The sequence below is a fragment of the Polyodon spathula genome, chromosome 22 (genome assembly GCF_017654505.1).
Source record: "Polyodon spathula isolate WHYD16114869_AA chromosome 22, ASM1765450v1, whole genome shotgun sequence".
NCBI lineage: Eukaryota > Metazoa > Chordata > Actinopteri > Acipenseriformes > Polyodontidae > Polyodon > Polyodon spathula.
The window spans coordinates 427,305-451,543 of NC_054555.1; the positions used below are offsets into that span (position 1 = coordinate 427,305).

At 39.9% G+C, this 24,239-nt stretch overlaps 1 protein-coding gene across 1 annotated transcript in view; it reads left to right on the forward strand.

Annotated features, from left to right (window-relative positions):
• Positions 1-11,757: 11,757 nt before the first annotated feature.
• The window catches only part of sgcd (sarcoglycan, delta (dystrophin-associated glycoprotein)), a 110,244-nt gene continuing 97,762 nt past the window's right edge, over positions 11,758-24,239 (forward strand). The window contains exon 1 of the mRNA XM_041223367.1: positions 11,758-12,302. The gene's annotated coding sequence lies outside the window, so the exon portion shown is untranslated. The remainder of the gene's footprint in view (positions 12,303-24,239) is intronic.

Sequence of the window (24,239 nt, forward strand, 5' to 3'; positions counted from 1 at the left end):
AACTTAAAATCAACCTGAAAACACAACCTAAAATCAACCTGAAAACACAACCTAAAATCAACCTGAAAACACAACCTAAAATCAACCTGAAAACACAACCTAAAATCAACCTGAAAACACAACCTAAAATCAACCTGAAAACACAACCTAAAATCAACCTGAAAACACAACCTAAAATCAACCTGAAAACACAACCTAAAATCAACCTGAAAACACAACCTAAAATCAACCTGAAAACACAACCTAAAATCAACCTGAAAAAAACACAATCTAAAATCAACCTGAAAAACAACCTAAAATCAACTGGAAAACACAACCTAAAATCAACCTGAAAACACAACCTAAAATCAACCTGAAAACACAATCTAAAATCAACCTATTCGCCACCTGCAAAACCCTCAGCTAAATGTAGAGATGCACAATTAACCCTATAAGTGCAGAACAGACTCGAGTAAAAGAAGCAAGCTGCAATAATGCACATAGGCATGCGACACAATAAGTAAAACAGTATTGCTGCTTGATTGCGAGTTGAACGTGGCGCAAAGAGTTCTGACCAACAAGAAAGAAAAGGCTTATTAAATACTTCAGTGACAGATGTAAAGGCAGAAAATGTAAATGAAAAATATCAAAGCAAACATATTGGCGTAAGCTTTGCTCCCACACAAGCAGATCAAAGTCTTTCTTTATCATGTGCACCAAGGCAATTAAGGTCTGCTTGATAGCCAGGAGAAATGTAAAGGCATGTGTTCTTTTACTGATTCAAAGATGGGAGCTTTCACATTAAAGTCTTTTAAAACAGACCATATAAGAGGCTCTGTAATATGAATAACAATGCTTCATACTTTCAGATTTCTGTGGGTCAGAAAGCATATCTCCAGCAATTGACATTGTGATTTAATTAAACTCATGGAGAACATTATGATTAGGTTACAATTTTACATTTTTGAATCCCCCCTAAGCAGAGACGCATGGCACATGGGTGCCATTCCTCAAATATAGTGTCACCTTGCACTGGCACGGATATGCTTTCTCTCCTTCCACTCGGACAGGTCGCTCTGCAGTGAGCCAAGCACACACACACTCCAGCAGAATTGAACTAGAACTGTTTAAATTGAAAACTGCACAACGGGCAAAGCAAACTAGAAATCGATAACAAAGAGACACTTTTACACACGATTGTTCGTGTTTCCTTTTCGTTCTCTTCCCCCTGGATTAGGTGGCACTACAATGTGGTTTTTGTCATTATTATTTTGCACACAATAGTTGTCTGTACTTCAAAGATGGTAAATTAGATAGTAAGTGGCTGATTCAAAGAAAACTCAGCTCCTCAAGGGGAAATACAGCTACATTGTTAATTGTAAGCAAACTTATGCAATTGCCTTTGGGAAATTCAAATGAAAAAGCAGCAAGAGCACATTGGGCCCTGTCACGTCTGTTTACTGAGCACGGTGGTGTCATCGTCTGGGCTTGGCTTAACTGCACTTGGAACTGTTTTGCAATGAATGTCAGCTCAGATGAAAAGATTGCTGTGATATTTATTTGCCAGCTATTTCTCATCACAACTGTGTGTATTACACTCTTATTAGTGGATTGGTGAATGCAGCTTTACCTGTGCCTAATGCTGCAATTCCAGGAAGCTCATCTCTGTCTGAATATTATAAGAACAAGTTCAATTTGTGTGGACCCTGAGAAGTTATTCCCTTGTTGCACATTGTACACAAACTTGTATGCCTCCTCGATCCCTATACAATGTCACACTCAAGGGTGTGCACTGTACTGAGCACAGTAGACAAAGTTAATTAAGCTCATTTGTTATCCAGTTATTTGTTATTTGTATTACTACACCCATGGCCGGCAGATGCCCAAGTTTAATGTGTGTGTATCCCAGGCCTTCCATATCAACAGCAATAACATAGTAACTACAACAGGAAATCATATTGCATTAAATATGAAGCTCCTGTAGATCTTAATTCCTGCTATTGATTTACTATTACACAAATCCGGGGTAATTAAACTCCCATGTATTCCAATTGAATAGGAATTGAATCCGATTGCAATTGAAGTGTCTCAATCACATAGGCCTGCATTAACATAAAGCTTCCTTGTGCTTGTAAATGGTCTGTGTGCAGGAAGGCGTAAAAGCCGGATTTAAAAACAGATTCATTACACTTTATAAACACTTGCAGAAAGAACGGCCACCCCGAGTGTAATCCCAGCCTAGACTGTATCTCAGAGGAAGAAAAAACATTTGTTTTTCCATCCAGTTACTTTCATCCTTCGTGTTTGAACTGTGTTATCTGTGACAGGAATACATTTCTGTTTCTCCCACTCCCCACTTCTGCACAAACGGATGTATCAAAACAAGCATCTACAACATTAAATGTCCCAATTAAACCAAACGGTTTTGGTAAACTGGCATTTGCACGAGGGCTCTTTAAATGCCTTTGTTTTTAAATGGTAAGTATTAGTTTAAACAGGCCTGGCCACGTGTGTCTGTATCATTAAAATCGCAAATGCATCTGCTTAGAACCGCTAGGGTCACTGGCCATTAGCAAACATCAATGGAGGTCATTTCATCTCTCCAAGCAATTACTTCCCACTCAAACCTCTTCTTATTCATTTTCCTTTCTGCGATTAAATTGTCCATCAAATTCTGGTTATGCCAAAAGAACACTTAAAACCTGCTTTTTTTCCTCTGCCTGATAAAATTAGCCTTCTAACTCACCTGTAAAGCTGCAAGCTGTTCAGCACTTATAAAAACTTGGTCAATCAAATACCACAAGGAAAAAAAAAACAGTCAGTTCAGTACCTAAAAAAAGAGGCATCACTTTACATAAAGAGCCTTTTGATTGCATTTAATCACACTTTAATAGCACAGTAATTGCATTGATGGCGGAGTTGTTACAATGTAACCACTTGTTAAATCATCAGATGAAACAATGCATCGCATTTAAACATGGGCGTGTGTATTTGGGAACACTTCATATTAAGTGTCTCTAATTATTGTGTATTTACATAGTCATTATTTATTAAATACAGGTGTACGAATACATAATTACAATGTACTTAATATATTCCCTAACCCTAACTCTAACTCTACCTATTTTCTGATTTAATTGTGGACTTACATATAGCGTGCAAAAATTCCACATTAAGCGCATTGTAACTATGCCTAATAACATCCTAATTGTGTGTAAGTACACATGTATTTACTAAGTAACTACTCTGTAAATGCACAGTAATCAGAGACACTTCATGTAAAGTGTTGGCGAGTGTTTACAGTGCAATGTTCTTATCATGTTATATTGTTTGTAGTTGCAGTTTGCAGTTCATGATTTCAGCTTAACTTGTTTGAATCATTCATCTTTTGTTTTCAAACCTGCCCTGAAGGACATTCATACTTTTCTATTAAAACATTGCATCTCTTTAATTTTCTGTACTAAGCATCATCATTGACTTTCCAAAAAAAGAATATATATATATATATATATATATATATATATATATATATATATATATATATATATATATAATCTTTAAAATATATATGTATACGATTCATATTATATATATATATGTACGTCAATTCTAACATGCAGTACAAATGCAAGTTCAGGACATTGAAACATGCCTTTGAACATTTTATTTGCCAATGGAAACAGATTTACAAGAAACTAGACAAGTCACACACATTGGCTCTATCACTGGGTGGAGTGACATTGTCTGTATTGAATATAAGGGACTCCAGAAATCAGCGGCTATTAAACAGTTAAATAATAACACACTGTGGACACAAGGCAACATCTAATGTTGATGTAAAAAGAGAAGAGGAAAGAGAATCCCTCTGGTTGCATGCAGTGCACACCTAGCGCTCATCCTGAGGGGAGTGTATATCCCGGGATATGTCTTCATGTGCCAGCAGATTGATCTGCAGGAATTAGGATGGGGCTGGTCTGTTAAAAACTGTGCAGTGATGTGCCAATAGGGTTTAGTTTCAAGTGACCCCTTATTGTGACTGCAGAACAAAAAAAACATTGCTGTGTTCTTTGTGCTGCACCGAATATCATGTTTTCAGCCTCTAAAGACTGTGTGCATTACAGTCTTTTCTCATGAGCGTTTTTGTTAGTGCAAAGTTTTGTTATGTTTAGCATGCCCAAGTGTCCCTTTATCCAGGAGATGGAAGCAATACAGGACTGGAACGCTAATGAAGGGAGTTAGGTGGAGGCTGAGACAAACTGAACCTTCCAGAGAGGCTTTGCAGGATCTCCCCAAGGACACAGCAGGACTCTGTAGATTCATGGCTCAGCAGCCAGGTATTATTGATCTGCTCACCACAGAGAGGGGCAAATGCCCTCGTCCTGTAAATGTTTAAACGGGAAGTTTCCGTCCGAACAGCTAGTTGAATCTACGCCAGTGAGAGGCATGCGTAAAATAACAGGCACAAACCGAAGTCGTGGATGCATTCTTCATTTAAGGACTAGCACATGCATTTTGAAACATCTGAAGGCTTCAGATTTTAAAAAGTACTGCTTATTATTTATGCAGAGTAATTGAGATCCCAGGAAGTCTCAAAAGCTTGCTATATTTGTGATAATGTATTCAATTAATTCAATAAAGTCTTGAATGTCATTTCAGAAGGACTGTATTCCAGAAAAAGGGTTTTCTCAGATGGCATATAATATACCAGACTCTGCTACAGTATAATCTACACAACCACAAGCACATGCAAGAACATTCGAGTGGTGTGAGCCATGAAATCGCTGTTTCAGAACCGTTTCAGAACATACTGGATTTCCTTGTTAGGCTAGCTCTATCACTATTGGATGTACCCATCCTCAATTTGTATACATCGCTATCCCTTTAATACTGACATTGCAAGTTCCACGTTAGAAGGTAGCAGAGAGGGAGGCCAGCGATTGGCAAACTCTTTTAGAGGTGGCGGTGAGGACACATAGAAATCTGTTTTACGGATAAGCACGTCAAATGACAGCTTGCTGTGTCTGATCATTTCAGGCAGTAGAGAAAGCCAGGTAATGTGAGAGATTGAATTTAACTGGACCTCAAGTCAGGCACACACAGAAAGCAACAGCTCATTAGATACACTGTGAAGAAATGAGTGCTATTGACATAAAACCATCTCTGAAATCCAGTACGAGAGGGGAAAGCTGAAGCATGTGATTCAGAGGGCTGAACACTGGGCATGGTTGTTCGCAAATGAAGGCTGTTCAGCTGCAGCAGGTGGGAGGCGAGGTTATAATTGTTACATCTGAAGCACTTTAGTGGTAAAGGCAGGGAGGAAAAAACAACCTGCCTTAGTCAATCCCTGCAGAGCAGTCTTTCCTTTCTGTAGAACTGTACGATTCTGCTGAAAATCGTCTACAACAGGGCTGTGAGGTGTAGTCTCAGCTGGAGCACATTGCTGTGAGGTGCAGTCACAGCTGGAGCAGGGCTGTGAGGTGCAGTCTCAGCTGGAGCAGGGCTGTGAGGTGCAGTCTCAGCTGGAGCAGGGCTGTGAGGTGCAGTCTCAGTTGGAGCACGTTGACTGCGTTCACATATCTGCCCTGTGGCAAAAATCCAAAGAATGAGCTTCTTGAGGAACAGGATTGTCTGACACTGTTTTTGGTCATACTTTACATTGTGTCTCTAATTACCATGTACTTACATAGTAGCTACTTAGTAAATACATGTATACTTACACATAATCACACTGTTATTATACACAGTTACAATGTACTTAATGTGTAAATATTTTTGTATGATATATGTATGTACACAGTTGTATCAGAAAAGGTTAAGATTAGGGTTATATCGTGTGAAAAAGATTTAGTGAGCTGAATTCCAGTCCCTTTTTAGTATTGTGGGGACCAGAATTCAGCACAGTATTCTAAGTGCGGTGTTGCCAACGTGTAATTGAACCTCATCTTAGCCTCCTTTGATTTGTACTCTACACTTTGGACTATGTAACCAAGCACTTTGCTTGCCTTTTTCTGCTGTGTGGTTGCTGACACGACGAGTCTAGCACTACACTGACGGGTTATCTCTCTTGGTGGGCATTACAAGGTATTGGGATATAGCTAGAGCTAATACCTGCCCCTACAAAACAGTTCAGAGTCTTTTGTACAGTGACACTCAGCCCCCCATCTGTTATTGCAGATATGTCTTTATCTTACAGCTCCAGGGTAGCAGTGGGAGTGGGATGGGATTTGAAGAGTTTGTTGAAAACAGAAGTCATGATACACAAATCACCACTAAGAAAACCAACCAAGAGATAAAAAAAAGCAGAGATACAGCCCTAAATGCCATTAACAAGTGCAGTACAATCACTGTTGCATAAGCAGTTTTTACCTGTTTTTTTGATACATATAATTTCACAGCACATTAAAGTGTAGCATTTTATAAATACCAATACAGGAGGTATTACGATTTTGCAAATGCGATTATCTGAGAGCTCAGTAGTTGTTGGAAGGTCACACAGGCTACTGCTGTAGCAGGAAATGTTGAACGCAATGAGCTTCAGTTAGTTATAAGAGTGCCCCCACTTCACACAATGCATGCCTGGCATACGGTATGGTGTGCACACACCTGCAATGCTGCAAAGCTGCTGTGGCTCAGCAGTGCTCACTGTTGCACCAGCAGTCTGTGTAACACACATAGTACTTCTGGACTTCTTGAAGGAAAACATGTCTGTTCCTAGACGCAAGGCTCTCAAACGCCACACCAATGTCATTTGTAAAGAAATGCTATTGTACCGCTGAATAATGCTTTAAAAACATTTTGAAAAAGGAAATTCCTAGAGTCAGTTTTGATCCCAGGACACTGCTTTCAGTTTCAGCTCCTGCAGTTATTGTCTTCTGGAAAAGCACATTGTTAGGAAGCTGCTCGCTGGCTGGCTGTACTGAAGAAACAACTGTAATGTATAACAGAGCTTGATATCATTGAGCACTCTGAAATCATATTTGTGTCTTCATTGAGAATGACTGCTAGCCATATTTACTTCTGTTAGTATTTTTACAAATTCTACCAGTGAGCTTTTTACAGTTATACTGTAAAGACCCTTATAAAAGTTTCCAAGGTGAAACCATAGTAAAGAGTGATAAAGCACATTGAAAGTATGGTAAAGCATTGTAAAGAACAACGAGGCATGGCATATTAATATACATGACAAACCAGCACGGCAAACCATGGTACATACATAGTATAACCATGGGGAAAAGCATGTGAAAACTGCAAAACAAAAAATAATACCTTGCAGAAATACAGTGTTTAACTTTTCTGATGGGAATGCAATAGATCTGTCACACAGACTGCACTGAGTCTGGCACTGTGCTGCTGGCAGATATGTAAAGGCACTGGCTGTCCCAGGCTGGGGGAGCCTTGATGAACTTTAAAGTGGAAAAAAACAAAACATAATTGCAAGAAGGTAACATTTTGTGCATGGATGCTGAGTTCTTGTCTTCGTGCTTGATGGAGCAGAGGTAATACTACTAATACAAAGCAGGAGGTTCTGCACAGCAAAATGCAGCTCTTATTTATTCAGTTTGTAAAGGGCTGTCTATTGATTGAATCAACCCAAACATGTAATCAGGATCAAAAAGGTTAAAAACACACAAGGTATGGCTTTAAGAGCTTGTTCAATTATGTGCCCAGTGGATTTTTGAAATTATTATTTATTTTTTTGTAGTGCTTAAAATAAGTTGCATTAGTATGTGAAGTGCGCCTGTGCTCTGCTGATAAACAACTCTAATAGTATGAAGGCGTTATATTATCCAGCAGGAGGCTTCGCATTATAAACGCAAGCTCTCCCTTGTTCAAAACACCCCCAAGGGACCCGAAAAAAACATGAAAGATACAGAGGAAACTTAGTTTCACATTTCAACTTGCTGCAGCTTTTACAGCTCTGTGAACGTTAGCAGATCAGTACGGCATGGAGGTCATGACAAACACAGGTTCCCTGTTGTCCGGGGAGAATTAGCAACGGTAGGAAGGAGACATTCCATATACGGGATTGGAAGGACAAGTAGTCCCTGGAATAGTGGTGCAAACACCAGCAAGGATCCACAGAAAACCCTTCAATTTTACATGCAGTCTGCAGTGTAGAGAACACTTCAAACGGTAAGGCACAAAGCAATGCTTTCTTCTTTGTATGCCTTCTGGACAGGAGAAGAAGTTCTTGTATGGTTTTTAATTGAACTGATTCAGGAGTTATTAGCTTTGTGAACTGCGCTACTCTGTCTGTCTCTGTATGCATGCAGATCTGAAGGCACCCCTCTGTGTGGTGAATATTTAAAACAGCTTTTAGAAATCAGCCTTCATACAGTCTTCATACAGTCCATTACAATCTGACAAGAAAGGATTGTACCCAGGGTGGGCTTTGATGAGGATAATGTGCCTCACGCACACAGTTTATATACAGACCTGAATTTATATTAAACGTCAGTGCTTTGACAAAAATGAGAATAAAATAAAACATTCGAAAAGCAAAATCATTGCAAAATTGATTAAATGAATCAAAATGTGACATTCCTTCAAACAGTCCTTGTAGTTTTGTGATGTGGGTCCACTACACTACAGCACTGTGTACTGCAGTGTGGAAAGAGTCTGTAACAAGCTAGGTCCCTCGTGGAGTGCAATCTCCAGGCTGCTTTTATGCTAAGACTCACAATTCACAACTGTAAACAGTAATCTTTTTTGGCAATGTGCAACACGTGCCTGCGTTGTACAATTTAACAATTACTACAGTAGGTTCCCAAAAGACTTTTAAATGTTTCTTAAGAGATAATTTGTGTAAATATACTTTGGAATCCCTTGATCATGTAGCCCTGCCAGGACTGCAATACAATGTACTGAATCTGGCAATACAAACACCATTGTATCTTTATCTTAAGAGTCTGTACCAATACAGCACTGAATGCAACGCCTGTATGAATCTTGTTCATGCTCCTGTACTGTACTGCACTACACAGACATCCTCCTGTACTGTTCTATACTGCGCAGACATGCTCCTGTACTGTACTGCACTACACAGACATCCTCCTGTACTATTCTATACTGCACATACATGCTCCTGTACTGTTCTATACTGCACAGACATGCTCCTGTACTGTTCTATACCGCACAGACATGCTCCTGTACTGTTGTATACTGCACAGACATGCTCCTGTACTGTTCTATACTGCACAGACATCCTCCTGTACTGTTCTATACTACACAGACATCCTCCTGTACTATTCTATACTGCACATACATGCTCCTGTACTGTTCTATACTGCACAGACATGCTCCTGTACTGTTCTATACTGCACAGACATGCTCCTGTACTGTTCTATACTGCACAGACATGCTCCTGTACTGTTCTATACTGCACAGACATGCTCCTGTACTGTTCTATACTGCACAGACATGCTCCTGTACTGTTCTATACTGCACAGACATGCTCCTGTACTGTTCTATACTGCACAGACATGCTCCTGTACTGTTCTATACTGCACAGACATCCTCCTGTACTGTTCTATACTGCACAGACATGCTCCTGTACTGTTCTATACTGCACAGACATGCTCCTGTACTGTTCTATACTGCACAGACATGCTCCCTGTACTACTGCACAGACATGCTCCTGTACTGTTCTATACTGCACAGACATGCTCCTGTACTGTTCTATACTGCACAGACATGCTCCTGTACTGTTCTATACTGCACAGACATGCTCCTGTGCTGTACTGCACTACACATGCTCATGTACTCAAGGACTTCTTTTCAAAAGCAGTCTTATTTATCTGTGTTTCTTCTGTCTTGCTGCAGCATTATCATTAATTTAATAGAATGTGTCCATCGCCAGGCACTGCGACTTTAATATTGAAGATTATGCTGATAGGATTGGGTGTAGATGATATTCAATGCTCTTGTAATAGACTGCCTTATCTGAACACATCAAACACAGCAGCGTCATGAGTAAGCAAACATTTTCTGATAGTTTAACTCCTCTGTTTGCCAGCATTGTCCAGAATTCCCCAATAAGAACCTTTTTTTTTCTTTGCTGCAAACCCCAAAATATGACGTACATAGCAGTGTTAATATAGAAGTTTTGGAAAGAATGAAAAATCAAGTTTGGGAGTTTTGGGTTAGCATTCATCCAGTTTGCCTGTGTTTCTTCTTCTTCTTCTTCTTCTTCTTCTTCTTCTTCTTCTTCTTCTTCTTCTTCTTCTTCTTCTCCTGAGGATTTATTTCCATCGATCTGCTGTCGGCTGCTGTATGCCAGAAGAAAATTCACAAATATTTTTAATGATTTCTTCTATCTGCTTTTGTGTAGCGTGAGAGTTGCGGCACCCGTTCCCTGTAGTGTACGAGGGTTTGCACAAGAACATACATTTTAAAGATATTTCGCCGTTAGGAAGGATTGCACATCTAATTTGTAGGGATGTTAAAAAGGTGTGAAAAGGAAGATCTTTTGAAGTTTTTTGTTTTCATTTCCAGGTTAAGGGGAATGAATCCAGACCAGGATCGGAGCCTGGCATCAGTTTAGACAGGGAAGTGGGTTTAACCTCTCCGGAGTTCCTCTCTGGGTATCTTCAATCTCTCTCTCCAGAGCAGACATATCTAGCCACAACATTCTGTCTGGGCTTTAACCCTAAAATCAGAATCCCTCGTTATAAAGCAAACTTCAAAACCTCTCGACAATTCTGCTCTTCACAGCTTAGTCGTGTTTAAGGAAATAATGCACAGCGTTTAAAAGCACTGGGGTGCTTTTCAAAACACAGCCCTCATTAGTTATTCATCAAGCAATGATGCATGAAAATGAAGTGTGCATAATAAAAAATAAAAATTAAAAACATCCTTTCTCTGACTGAAATTCTTTCCAGGTTGTTTTCCAGATCTACAGTATTAATGGTGACTGTGGAGCAGTGTGTTCATGAGAGCGGTAATTATGCTATTACTGTATCTCCCTGGTCAGCCTTTAATTACTCAGCAACTCACTTCATGCTTTTAAAACAGCTGCTAATTTGTTAACCAAATTGAACAATCTTATAAAATGCTGTGGAAGACTCCAGCAATCTAATTTTATAATACAATGCAAAGATGCCAGAGACGCTATGATGCTCACCCACTCAAGGTCTGAGAAAAGGCCAGCTACCCCCTGCTGTGGGTGTATATTAGAGGTGTGCTACTCGTATTCTCTGATTCATTACCTTTAAGAAATGTGAAGCTGTTAGGTATTAATTAAATGCTGATTTATCTAGCAGCATCTTAAACAATAATGCATTTGAGCTGGAAAAGCAATGCAAAAAATGCAAGAAACTGTATTTACAGCATGTTCACATAACTATGTTACCTCTATTCAATTTACAAAAAACACACTCAACTATAAACTGAATGAAGCTACTCACAGGTTGTGTCAACAATAATGTGTGTTTATATTGTTTATATATATATATATATATATATATATATATATATATATATATATATATATATATATATATATATATATATATATATATATAAACACATTATTGTTGACACAACCTGTGAATAGCTTCATTCCTGTGCCTTTAAATAATTTCAGTCAATGTTTCCAACCTTTTGAGGGACTGAAGCTGTCAATTTTCCAATATCAAGGCAGTCGTAGATGCTCCACTAATTCTCTTTGCCCTCCCTCTGCCTCTCCCTCCCTCTCTCTCTCTCCCCTTCTCACTCTCTCCTCTTTATGTTCTCTCTTCTTTGGATTTCAAATCGTGATCCTTTCTGCTGCAAAGAAAACTCCACCTCCTCCAGGCTCTGAGGTGTTAATGTAGTGTCTCGCTGACAGTGCTGCTTTTCCCAGTCTGAGATCCAGTCCCAAATAAACAAAGAGACACACAAAGAACTGAAGCATGTGGGGGAGAGAAAGGTAGCTGCCTTTGCAAAAACAAACCATGTCGATGCTACGCTGCTGCCTCCCTGCTTCTCTGATTCTCACATTGGGGGAGTAAGAAGGAAACGCACACATTGGATTTCTTATCATATAGGATGCTCACGTCTCTCTTCTCTCTGGCTGAATCCGGAGAAAGGACTAATGTACTTTCTTAGTGTGAAAAATACCAACCTAAGACCCAGTCCTGAGTCACTGGAGACATGATATCCTAATTGCTCTCGCCACATGGAATGCAACCTGCTTGTGGATTGGAGCCTCTGAATATTTGTACTGTAAAGAGAACCGAAACGGCTTTGCTTCATTTTTTATGTATGTCTTTTTCTTTTTTTTCTCTTTTTTTTTATTTTTGTTGAGTTGCACGCAGCTGTGATTTTTGGCATCTGAAAAAGAGGTAAGAAAATGAATTTCTTTTGAGATCGGGTGTTGACATGTGCTGTAAAGAGTTGTGAGTTCAGAGAGGAGAAGGAAGCGATGCATTCGAGTGCATCTCTGTTTAAGTGGAATATTTAAGCAAGCTGGTACAGAGTGTAGCTTTGATTGAACAGGGTCTGATCTGGTTGCATTGTCAGTTATTGCTGATGTAATGATGTCATATTAACAGCATATTGACTTGGTACTGTGCATCGGATTTATGCTCTTCCACACAAGCATTGATTTAAAACTTTCCTCTATTACTGGCATGCAAGTTTCACATCAGGCTTTATAGGGGGTTTGCTTGTTAACACTCAGCAGCACTATTAAAAGTGTCAGCTGGTGGGTGTTGTCCTTGTTGTTGTGGATTAACAGAGCAGTTTGTGATTTTGCCTCTTGTAAGCCTTTTGCCTTTATTGTATAAAAGTAGTTTTGTTATTAAGTAGGGGCTCACCTTTAATCAGCCACGACATTGGTGCCATACTGTTTTCTTTTTTTCCCCTCCAGTTAATAATTAAAGAATATTAATTGAGATTAATTTCATTTTCAGATTCGGCTACTGCAGCTGCTGTAATCAGCTGCAATGACAATCTAGAGGCACCAGGGCATCCCTGATTCAAGTTCTTAGCAAACCGGGAAGGATGATTGTACTGTCGTTCAATTTAGTGTAGTCTTGTAACAAGAAATCCATAGTTATGTTCATTATTTGGAGAACAAGTAATAATAATTATACTGGGTCCAATAAAAACACATAAACAGTAACTAGCAACACTTTACATGAAGTGTCTCTAATGACTGTGTAGTTACTGATAAACACATGTGTACTTACACATCATTGCAATGTTATTATGCATAGTTACCATGTACTTAACGTGTGCATCTTTTTGCACGATATATGTAAGTACACAATTTGATCAGAAAAGGGTTATGGTTATATTGTGCAAAAAGATTTCCACATTAAGTATGCTGTAACTATACATGATAACATTGTAATTGTGTGTAAGTACACATACATTTACTAAGTAACTGCTCTGTAAATACACAGTAATTAAATACCCTGTATATAAAGAGCTAGCCAGTAGCCCCTGTGTTATTACCCTGCACCGTGGCAACACTGGATCAGATTGTACATGTTTTAGTATGATGATAGCTTGGCATGTTTGCAAAAGCCTTCACTTGTCTGGAATGTCCTCCTATGTCTAGTCTTTTGATTGAATAGTGCCACGGACTAAATTATACTGGCAATAAAGCACTGCTGGATTTGCTGTTTAAATGAACCATTGCATTTTAGAATGTTGGAAACCATTATTATTATTATTATTATTATTATTATTATTATTATTATTATTATTATTATTAGTAGTAGTAGTAGTAGTAGTTCTGTATATTTTATGTAACATATTTCACACTACATGCTTTATTTCAGTTGCATTTCTAGATGACTAATAGCATCGCCACTCTGTGAAAAAGAGGCTTCCTCAGTAACTGTTGTTTAGATTTTGAATACAATCAGGCGAAGCTGCTTGATTTATGAGTTTGTGCTTCCATGTCAGGTGAATCAAAGATGAGAGGAAGGAGATTGCTCGTCACTGACAATGAAACATCTGTCTGCAGCACACTGTCAATAAAGAACAGTCCTTGCAAAACCGAGATGTTTACTGTCAATAAAATAGTCTCTGGGCCACTGGCAGGGTAAATATTAAAAGCATTTAATTCAGGTTCTTCCAAGCTGTCTGTCACTGCCATTGGTGTGTAGAACCACTGAAGCACATAGGCAAACAGCACCAGTCTTGAAACGAAACTATGATTGTATACTTCACTAAAGTTTTATATCATCAGCCTATTATACATTTGCCTGTGCAAAACACATGTGTGGGATCAACAGCATAGTAAAGAGCAAAACAAATCCAAAAACATCCAGGTTTGATTCATGTCAAATTGGAAAAGACTGGAAAAGAGAATAAGCACTGGCTTAAAAGAAATCCCAGTAGAGATAGACTTAGCTTCCTTCCTCATCTTCTGAAGAAGAGATTAGCACTGCCTTCTCTGCAGGTCCTCTGAAACTTAAAAGACTGAATGGGGGAGGGGGGGCTGCAACTGCAGATAAAGCCAGAGGGGAAAAGGGGTAGCTTGCAAGAGTCTGGATGATCAAAAAGGATCTTGGCAAAGGCTGAATAACCAGATGCTCTCAGAACCCTTTCATTGGAAGCTGTTGCAATCCAATCCTATAATAACCAAGGGTGTAAGGATAATGTCAGTGAGATCAGTAAGCCGCACACGCGATCATGAAGCTTTACAATTAAACCCCAGTAATGCATGCGAAACCTGTACAGTATGCAAGTTATCCACTGGTGCAGGCGTTTGTCATGCTATGGGTAGTTTAATATTCTTTACTCCAAACAGTTATTGTCATGAGCATTTTATTAATTTTTCAGTATGGAGCAAAAATCAAGCAAGACATCAGAACTCAAAAGTAGCCAATTGATTTAGGGTACGTTTGCAAGCAGTTGTAGTCTTGGGTTACAAAGCTTTGTCCTTTAGTTCCATATAGTATGTAAAAGCCTGTGAACAGTCCTGACATTCTTCTTCTGTACAGATTTAAAAATAGCCTACGTGTAACCTAATGATGTGAGTGCCCCGGCAAGGTTTGGTAAGAGTGTCTCTATCTGAAAAAAGAGAAGCTGCAAAGGGGGATGCAAGCTTCAGAAATCCGCCAGCTTTTCCATTTCTGTAACCAAACCAATCAGTTGCGCCTCAGATTTCACAAAGCAGCTGGGGATTCGTCAGGCTGTTTTGCACAGTGGTTAAGACGCTCGCTTGCAGTGTGCCCCCAGCCTCCACCCTGTTACATCGCTGACCTGGACTGCATAGCTGGCCATAGCCGATCAGCGAGGTTAAAGCGGGGAACCGTGTTAGGGGCAGCGTGGTGTGCTGCACTGCCGTTATAGATTCTAACCCAGTCTCACGTAGAACAAAATAACATTCACCAGTGGGAAAACTCATCCGGGCTGAATGGGATGAATTACCAAGAATATAGGGTTTGTTTTTTTTTCAGTTTCAGGGTAACCTGCCAATTATGTATCCCAATTGCTACCTAATTGTGTTTATTTTAAGGGTTGTTTATAATGTTGGAGCAATTACATGTAACAGAAATTAAACTGGCCTCCTTTTAAATTGGGTTGAATTCTGTTAGATAGGATCCGAGGCCTGAAGAGCCGAAGCCAGGCATTCTTGATCCCTGATTCCTGTAATTGCTTTTGAAGCACAGAGAGCCGGTAAGTCCAAACGAATCCCCAGTAAGGATGAGTCAAACATATTCAAGCAAGCCTTCTGTTTTCAGCAGCAACCCAAGCTGAATTAATAGGAAAACCACTCAAACTTGAAAGGAATGCCTTCAGAGCCAAATTCACTGTTGAGGGATGCCATGCTATGAAGATCTGAGGGGTTTCTTGAACACAGCCTGTGTTTGTGAATACATCAGTCACTGCTACAGCAGGTGCTCTAGTGGTTGGGGGAAGCCTGTGTATCATCGAACGAATGGGTGAGAGCTGAACATCTTGCACGTGCAACAGAAATACAGACGCACGGTTTTGAATTTGTTGATTCGATCTCCCTGATGTCTCCTAGAATTGAGCAATGCCCTTAGCAATCTAGCAGCTGTAATCACATTCTGGAAACTTGAACATCTTGTGATTTATATATGAGATTGACTGGGTTTACACAGGGATTAATTTTGTTGTATCGCTAAGAGCTTTGTTTCCATATTCACTGTCATGTGTGTGTTTGGTGTTATTTAAAAAAAAAAAAAAAAAACCTGCTGGAAAACAGGGACGCAGACGATTCATCAAGACAGCTGTCGAGTCATTTTATCAATCGTGCTGTATTTGAAGGTACATCTTTTCTAAGTCCTAGAATGACTAATGGTTTTGAAAGACAAGAATATCAATAAGGATCAATTCAAATGCACACCAAGCATGAAATGAGGAACAGGGCAATAATTCCTATGCCATGTGAAAGGCAATGTAACAAATAGACGTACTGGTGCGCACTCCCTTTGGGAGTTGAGTTCTTGTGTGTCCCATCATTAACTAATGGTGCGTGCGTGTGCGTGTGCGTGTGTGTGTGCGTGTGCGTGTGCTCAAGCTGCTATCAGTTCAGCAGCAAGCTGAATGGTTAAGAAGTGAAATGAGCCTGGGAACTAAATACTTTCATCATTGGATTTCCGTCAGCAGACGAGAGCTCCCTGTATAACAAATGCTACTCCAGCGCCGCTGCCGCGTTATTAAATGCACAACAATGTGAGGCAGACGCTTAGCAAGCTGAAGATAATATTGAAATCAGGCACTAAGTGGAATTAAGGGTCACCCTTTAGCACAGCTGTCCTCTCTGACAATATCACACAACATGCTTTACGATGTAACAAACAGACAAGAGACACGGGCACATCTGTGCTTCTACAATGCATGCTTTCATTCGTGCTGGATTCAGTAAAGCAGTGTGGGGAAGGTGAGGCACACACTGTATGCAGCACACGTTTGAGTTCGTATAGACACTCGAAGATAAACACGCGTTCGGTCACACACTGCTGCTCGAGACACATGCCAGCACTTCTCTTCTGCACTCTCTTACACCTTTCTGATCTGGTATAATCTGTACTCTACTCTTATCTGAGAGTAACTTGCTATACTATTAAAATATATATATATATATATATATATATATATATATAATATATATATATATATATATATATATATATATACATACCCAATTTAGCCTGACCACATGGCCAGTGGTGCAGCATGAAAAAGCACTTGAGTGTGCTTGAATTTCAAAAGCAAAGCCATCAATGCCCTCTCTAAGGACTGTTTCCTGTTAGAAATATATATTTAGACTTCGTTTTGGTCTTTTGTTAGTTTCTATTTTGGATTTGTTCAACAAAATGGAGCAGAAAGCCCTTAAACACAGTCGTGTGATTCCTGTTGACTGCATCCCAGAGCGTCAGACTACCCCAGTTACAACGTGTGTGCATTCATACAGAATCTTCAAATAGTCACACACCACAATGATGTATGCATGTTTGGAATTTATTATATACATATATATCTAAATTGGAACTCCAAATTGTGCTGCACAGTGCAGTTTCGCAGCGCTGGCTCCACAGTGCAGTTTCGCAGCGCTGGCTGCACAGTGCAGTTTCGCAGCGCTGGCTGCACAGTGCAGTTTCGCAGCGCTGGCTGCACAGTGCAGTTTCGCAGCGCTGGCTGCACAGTGCAGTTTCGCAGCGCTGGCTGCACAGTGCAGTTTCGCAGCGCTGGCTGCACAGTGCAGTTTCGCAGCGCTGGCTGCACAGTGCAGTTTCGCAACGCTGGCTGCAAAGTGCAGTTTCGCAGCGCTGGCTGCACAGTGCAGTTTCGCAGCGCTGGCTGCACAGTGCAGTTTCGCAGCGCTGGCTGCACAGTGCAGTTTCGCAGAGCAATGTCAAAGGTGGTTTATAGGATTGCATTGTATAATTGTCCAGAAACATTTTTCTTCTAATTTTTATCTTACTTTGCTTCTCTCAGCCTCGTAACCCCCAGGGTTTCAGATAGGCAAGATAAACTCAGTCACTTGAAGTAGCTTTGCTGCTAAGAGATTGATTTTACTGAGAAAATGCATGTCGCTGGCAGATCCATAAAGAATACACTCTTAAAAATGTAGCTTTTGGTTGATGTACCGTGGTGGCAAATCTACTGATTGTTAATAAAAACTTGCCTGGATCAAATAGAAAAGCATGGTATAGCAGAGGGAAGCAACGTAGAGCACAGAGAAAGCATGGGAAAGCACAGGGAAGCACTATAGAGCACAGAGAAAGCATGGTAAAGCACAGGGAAGCACTGTAGAGCACAGAGAAAGCATGGTAAAGCACAGGGAAGCACTGTAGAGCACAGAGAAAGCATGGTAAAGCAAGGGTAAGCACTGTCAAGCACTGTGAGCTATGATAAAGCATATTTAAAAACATGGCAAACCATGGTAAATTACAGTAAATGCATGGTATAATCATGGGGAAAGCATGGTAAAAGTGCACAAATACCATGCAAAAATACTGTGGTACACTTTTATATAAGGGCTTCTAGGATGGTTTGTCAAAGTTCTGTTTAATTCCAGTAGGACCTGGGTGATACTCTTAGAAAAGTGTGCTCTGGTACCTTCAGGAATCCCCGCGGGTGAAACAGCTTCTTATCGTCCTTTACAAATTATTAATAATCATCATCTAGCTGGAGGCTTGTGCTCTCAGTCTCGCATTCAGAACCTGTATAAATATAGCTATCAGACCTTCCTGTCACAGGCAGTGTGATTTCTCCTGGGAATAAACCACATCGGTAGGCTATAAAGAGATTGCCGAGATTGCTGATCCCCCCCCTCGCCCTGTCCCAGGGGAGATCCAGGGATAATGGATTGTACACTTTACACAGTGGTACACTTACTGAAGAATTACTTTAACCATCGCTCCCAAGATTTATTCAAATCCAATTCAACACAGATCTGGTGGATGCTAGTGGATGCTGACAGCAGAAAGATACAATAGAGGTACTGAACTGCATGAAAAGAAAGACGAAGGATCTACCGGGACTCAAAGGCATGTTTAATAAACAATGGTCCAGTCTGGCTTCCTTTGTGAAGCCAGCCCTTTACCTTGAAGCGGGTCAGGTTTGCAGGATCGTGGGTATAACAGAACTGTATAATGTAACTGTTTATCCAGTGGGCTTCACTTGGCCCATATCCAACCCTCTGCTCTTCAAATATACTTTAAGCATCGATGGTCTCTTAACTTCAACTGTGCTATTGCTTGCCAGTGCATTGCATTATAACCAAGCCATCTCTACAGAGGAAATGAAACAAGACGTGAAACTTGTGATGATAGTGCCACCCAGTCCAGCCACACCCATATATGAGATTCAGATACCTGCGCTTGTCTTTTTCTTTGAACAGAATATCCGGCATAGAAGATTGCAGACACTTGACCCAACCTTAATATATTGTGTTGCTGCAAATACTCTTTTGTTTTCTTTTGCTTTAAAAAATACACAGTACATACTACAAGGACAGCAGTGCCACCTCTTTGATGGTAGGTGGCAAAGGGATGAGTTCTTAAGCCTAGTGCACACTAGCTGATTCTGTGCTCTAAGACACACAACCCTTGGTGGGACTGTCTGGTGCGCGCGGGTCCATGATGAAATCCACCATGTGGTAGAGGATGTTCATTCCCGTCTGGACCTGCTGCATATCTACCATTGAGTCAGTTCTGACAGCCACGCTTCAGCCAGTGTTCATTGCATTTCATAGACCAGCCTTTTGTCATTATTTCATTTTGTTTTAGGGAAAAATTCCCTCCTTGGCAACGCATTGGAAATTGTAAAAAGCCTCTTCGATGAGTGGTGTCCTTGAATTCATGCACTAACGTGTACATATAGAATACCTCTATATACACATTGTACACAGCAGTTAACACGCTTAGCGGAAGTGCTTGATTGTGGAAAGCCAATCCATTAGCTCTGAAGTCGCATGCTTTTACTGACTTACTTGTGTCTAGTTAATCGCATTGCCTTTATAGGATAGTAGCCTGAACATAGAACATGCAAATGTGAATGGGTGTAGAGGTGTGATTATGTACATGAGGCAGCTGAAGGAGGGTTCAGCAATGTGTGAGCCCAGGAATTATACAGGCTGTGTAATCAATCACAGCACCTGGGAGCTCCCATTGCAGTCCTCAGTATTAAACAGAATGAAGGTTGAGTGTGGGTCTTCCTAAAGCCTGAAACACAATACTGGCATATCAACGTTGTCTGTGTATTCTAAACTTTAAAAAATCTACATTTTCAAAAAGTTCCTGAAATATAAAGGACTCTATTTACAAAACATGAATCAAGGAGTTAACTCGTTCACATTTGTTCATTCATATAATAAAATTTGATATTTACGAAAGCGTTCTTTGCATTGCTATTGACAGTGAAACTCAAACTTGATTTTATTCACCACGATGCAAAAAGATTGTAACTGTGAAGAGTAACATTGTAACGATGTGTAAGTACACGTGTATCTACTAAGTAACTAGTCTTTAAATACACAGTAATTAGAGAGATGTATTACCCTGTACTGTTTAAGGAAGTATGATAGTCAGCGCAGTTTGCTCACTTAGCTTCTTGCTATACAGCTTCATGTCCAGAGAATTGACACATTGGCTAATCATACCCGTCCTCCCAGAGGTCAAGACTGAGTCTCCAGGGCAGATCAGTTCAGAGAGGCTGACACTGCAGTCACCTCAACGAGAACTACACTGCAAGGGATTACAAGCCTTCAGCCTACTGTACACCAGACTCCTTTCAAAAAGAAAACGTGCCAAACTACCATAAAAAGAAAGAAAGAAAGAAAGAAAGAAAGAAAGAAAGAAAGAAAGAAAGAAAGAAAGAAAGAAAGAAAGACCAGAAAAGGCAATGCCGAGCGGAAGCCGTCTGGTTTTAAAAACCTGATTAGAATTATCTCAGCAAATTGACCGGGATTGATTTGCTGTGCTTTTCATAGTGTGTGTTTTTATTAATTGCAAAGCCCCGACTAAATATTTTCTCCTCAACTAGATTGAAGTGCACTTGATTTAGGATAAAGAAGAAAAACAATTGAAACCATTTTTTTTTCTCACTGCTCTGAAAACAAATGCTCATGCTAAGTAATGCAAGGTTTGTCTCCAGCTGTTGGACTGAACAAGGTCATTTGTACAGTCTGATGTATAGAGTGTCTTTTATTGAGCTATCCCCTATTCCACTCTGCAGTGCAAGCTCTGCTAATGATGTTTCAAGAGCTGAATGGACTTGAACGCTAGGAGCTGGACTCTTGTATTTGTAGAACAAGCAAACAGGCGTGGAAAATTCTGCCGTCACTATCAGGACTTGTCTTGGTAGCGAAGATAGTGGAGGAACTGTATTATACAAATGTCTCTAATTACAGCATAATTGCATTGTAATATATAGTAATTACACAATGGAACAGCATGCTAATTATAAAATGAAAAATGTTCATAGCCTTGTTTAAAGATGTGTACCGTGTATTAACTGTAATTACTATGTTACTGCACACATAATTACACACCGTGCACTCAGAGATACTTTCCTAATATTTATACCGCATGGTTTTAGCAGACACATGTGTCTTTTTCTCAATTTGGGACACATCACATCTTTATGTGCAGATAGAATTTGTTTTCAGTTCACGTGTTCTGTACTGGAAATGTTCTTCTTCTGAGATGACCTTGCTGCTGCTGTATTCTGTGAGGCGTCTAGCCTAGACCATAAACCTCTTGTCAGAACACAAAAAAAGGGTTATCGCTCAGCGGGTTCATTTTGAACTTGACTGGAGCATGGAATTCCACCTTCTCTCCCCCTATAACATTGCCATCTGCTGTGAACATTCATTCTCAGCTCTCCCACTGCTTTTAACAAATCGACGACATCTCTCACGAGGTTCTCCCACTCTGGTGTCGCCGTCAGGTGTTAGATACTGTTGCAAGGCCTGACAAATGAGTGACCCGTGTATTTAAGCAGTTTTTACGACGAATCAGTCCTCAATCAATATATATATATATATATATATATATATATATATATATATATATATATATATATATATATATATATATATATATATATATATATATATATATATATATATATATATATATTCTCTATATATGCAAAACCTAATCACCTCAAAATGAGCATGAAATGTGGGAGTAGGGGGAGTTTTAATTGAAAAATATTGTGCTGCCACACACTGTCCTCTCGTATAAACAGCTGCACATGTACACACAGTGAACAATCCCAGATATATAATTGTGTTATTTTATTAACGTGTGTCTTGAGATGTGCAAAGATCACTGTGTCAGTAATGAAACCTGGCCGAAATGAGTTGATGACAAAATGATCAGAGGTCTTCTATATCCTTTCATTTAGGGTATTTTGAATCTTTTTAACAGGTTTTAAAGTGAATGCGAAATCTAAAACAAGCTTGGTTTTATTTAAAGTCCAGCCCTATATTTCATCCTGGTTCACTGGTTTCCCAACAGCACAGACAGCGATTTCTGTGACACGCCACTAATTATTAACCCGCATTTATTATATTGCTTGAGGCTTTTCTGAAGAGTGAAATATTTACCACCAGCCATTCTTGCAGCAAAGGGAGATTGATATCTGTTGAAAAGTCTTTGGCACAATAATGGACTCCCTCTGGCCTTTTTATTACTTAAAAGATGTAGAAACATATGTAGTAAGATAATTGCACCATTGTTATCAGAGACACAATCAAAGAAGGGCAAAGGAGTGATGTGACAGTCCGTACTCCTGGGAATCTGAAACCGAAACCTTGTTGAATTAGGGTGTAGAGAGACAGCTGCTCACAGTGCTTTATCCAGTCAGGGCTGTATGTGATCATGTTTGTATGAAGGATGAGTACACCGAAAACAAAAAAAAACAGGTGTTTTTCTGGTGGAGATTTTCACAGGAAAAGAAAATGTTAAAATAAAACCTTCATATGATTTGCTATTGTAGAGGATTATGGCTGTGGAGGAAAGAAGGAGGATTCAGGATGCAAAATGAACGGGCACTTTCATTCACAGGACACACAGGTCAGGAACTGATGACACACTACCACCCCAACCAAGCCCTCACAGTCCTGTGTGCAGCTCAGGAGCACCTGGGTGGGGACAGTCAGACAAGAAATCATACACAAAGTAATACATCCATTCAGCACAGGAAACAGTCCAGACAGAAAGTCATAACTCAGCCAATGAGAATGAACACACTTAGTCCACTGTCCAGGGGCCAAGATGTTACAGTATTTTATAAAAGCCTGCAATGACTTTTTAAAGAGAAGGTGTTTTGCTCCAGTATTGAGGCATATGGACGGGTAGCATGGGGGTGTAATACCTGTGTCTAGGACATGGCTGTCCTGGGGATACGCAGATGACTTTATTTTTTCAGTAACAGTATTCAATATTTGAACACGTTTCATCATTTCTCTAGACGGCACGACACCTGAAGTGCATTCCTCCTCCTGGCTGTCTCTCCAGTGGAGATAACAAGTGACCTAACAGGATCTGAGCGTGATGAGGTCAGGGCCGGCCTTGGCATGCAGTCTGTAACCTCCTCCGGTGAACAAGGTGTCAGCAGGCACATTTTGGCATCGCTGTTTACACAACTGCCAGGTTCTGCTCAACACAGATTGCTGAATTCAAAACAAGAAAAAAAAATCAGCCAAGTTCCTGTTTTCATGGGCTGCAAGACTGAATAAAGGGTAACACTTTCCATTTAATTTGAATAGTTAGAAAGAACGGCAACTGACCACCTGATCCAGAAAAAACCAAAAAAAATGTGGATGATTGAAAGAGTTTACAGAGCTGTAATAATCCAGTCCATTATGGAGTAATGCTTTCAGATCAAAGTCGTGTGCATGCCGCATGCTGCTCCAATGGAATATCAGAAAATGCATCTGTATGCAGAATGTTCAACAGCTACCCACATTCCAAACTTTACCCGAGCACCCAAAAAAACAAGACTACAGTGTACTCTGGTAATTATTCCCATGAGCTGCTTTCCTTTCCGAGGCCCTCATGCTTTCCATTGAACAGCTTTCAAAGGGTGCTGCCAATTAATGTAACAGGATAATTGGATGCCTGCAGTGAAAAAAGAAGCGATACAGTGGACTTTTATTTCCTAATTATATCCAGTCAAACATTCCATCGATTTTGCATGGCAGGACGCAATTTGGATTATCTCTTGGGGGTTTAACCATCATTTTAGATATTTGTAGCTGTCGTGATATTAAGTTTTAACTTGCATTTTGAATAGAGCCCTTTCTTTTTGATGTGTTTGTTAAAGAAGCGCCTGGG